General features: G+C 36.0%; 1 non-coding gene across 1 annotated transcript; it reads right to left on the bottom strand.

Moving 5' to 3' along the window:
* Window positions 1-1,768: 1,768 nt before the first annotated feature.
* Window positions 1,769-1,876, bottom strand: LOC130984145 (small nucleolar RNA R71). Its single transcript, XR_009088097.1, has one exon. It is a non-coding gene; the product is annotated as a small nucleolar RNA R71 (small nucleolar RNA).
* Window positions 1,877-2,208: the final 332 nt, after the last annotated feature.

Raw genomic sequence — 2,208 nt, forward strand, 5'->3', positions numbered from 1 at the left:
ATAAAAACCAAAAATATGTTATGTTCATTGTTGAGACACTAGTCTCATCTTAAGTTTGGTGTCAATTGCATGCATTCATTCATGTGTCTTAGTGATCTTCAAGATGTTCTTGATGATTTTTGTGCTCTAATCTTTGAATTCTATTGACTTGAAGTATTTTGTGTGTCTCATATGCATTCTCATTAGTGTCAGTAGTATACAAACTGCTAAGTTTGGTGTCTTGCATGCATTGTTATTTGATTTTAGTTGCATTTTGATTATTCTTCATTATTGAAAATCCAAAAATATTTTTAATTTGTGTCTTTTCAAGTCAATGATACAGAGAATCGAAGATTCAGAACATACCGCAGAGAAATTGCACAGAAAAAGCTGGGCGTTCAAAACGCCCAGTGAAGAAGGACAGACTGGCGTTTAAACGCCAGCCAGGGTACCTGGTTGGGCGTTTAACGCCCAAAAAGGGTGCATTTTGGGCGTTAAACGCCAGAATGGATACCATTCTGGGCGTTTAACGCCAGGATGGTGCTAGGGGGAAGATTTTGTTTTCAAAATCAATTTTTTTTAAGTTTTCAAAGTTTTTTAAAATAAAATCTTTTTCAAATCAAATCTTTTCAATCAAATGTTTTCAAAATCAATTTCTTTCCTTTTTCAAAGATACTTACTAACAATTAATGATTTGATTGAACATCTCAAATTTGTTGCCTTTTCTGTTGAGAAAGGTTTAATGTTTGAATCATATCTTTTCTTGTTGGGCAAGTCACTAATTTTCAAAATCAAATCTTTTAAAATTGTTTTCAAAACATATCTTTTAAAATTGTTTTCAAATCATATCTTCTCAATCACATTTCTTTAAAACTAATCATATCTTCTTAACCTCATCTTTTTCAAAATAGTCTTCAATCAAATCTTTTTGACTTCTAATTTCAAAAATCTTTTTTCAAAAATCACTTGATTTCTTTTCCACTTTCAATTTTCGAAAATTATCAATCAAATTTGAAAATGTTTTTAACATCTTTTTAATTAATTTTCGAAAATCCTCTTCCCTCCTTCCCACATCCTTCTATTTATGGAGTACTACTCCCTCTTAATGCACAATTCGAACTCTATCTAATCAAGTTCGAATTCTTCTACCTTCTTTTCTTCTATTTTTCTGTTCTTCTGACACCTCAAGGAATCTCTATACTGTGACATAGAGGATTCCACATTTTCTTTTTCTCTTCTCTTTCATATGAGCAGGAGCAGAGACAAAAGCATTCTTGTTGAAGCTGACCCTGAACCTGAAAGGACCTTGAAGAGAAAGCTAAGAGAAGCCAAAGCACAATTCTCTTTAGGGGACCTGACCGAATTCTTCAAAGAAGAAGAACACATGGCAGCCGAAAACAACAACAATGCCAACAATGCAAGGAAGGTGCTGGGTGACTTTACTGCACCTACTCCCAACTTCTATGGGAGAAGCATCTCTATCCCTGCCATTGGAGCAAACAACTTTGAGCTTAAGCCTCAATTAGTTTCTCTAATGCAACAGAATTGCAAATTCCATGGACTTCCAATGGAAGATCCTCATCAGTTTTTAGCTGAGTTCTTGCAAATCTGTGACACAGTCAAGACTAATGGGGTTGACCCTGAGGTCTACAGACTGATGCTATTCCCTTTTGCTGTAAGAGACAGAGCTAGAATATGGTTGGACTCACAACCTAAAGATAGCCTGGACTCTTGGGAAAAGCTAGTCAATGCCTTCTTGGCAAAGTTCTTTCCACCTCAAAAATGGAGTAAGCTTAGAGTGGAAGTCCAAACCTTCAGACAAAAGGATGGAGAATCCCTCTATGAAGCTTGGGAAAGATACAAACAATTAATCAGAAAATGTCCCTCAGACATGCTTTCTGAATGGAGCATCATAGGTATTTTCTATGATGGTCTCTCTGAACTATCCAAGATGTCTTTGGATAGCTCTGCTGGAGGATCTCTTCATTTGAAGAAGACACCTACAGAAGCTCAGGAACTAATTGAGATGGTTGCAAATAACCAATTCATGTACACTTCTGAAAGGAATCCTGTGAACAATGGGACAAGTCAGAAGAAAGGAGTTCTTGAGATTGATGCTCTGAATGCCATACTGGCTCAGAACAAGATATTGACTCAACAAGTCAATTTAATTTCTCAAAGTCTGTCTGGAATGCAAAATGCACCTGGCAGTACTAAGGAAGCTTCATC

The sequence above is a fragment of the Arachis stenosperma genome, chromosome 5, assembly GCF_014773155.1.
Source record: "Arachis stenosperma cultivar V10309 chromosome 5, arast.V10309.gnm1.PFL2, whole genome shotgun sequence".
Lineage (NCBI taxonomy): Eukaryota > Viridiplantae > Streptophyta > Magnoliopsida > Fabales > Fabaceae > Arachis > Arachis stenosperma.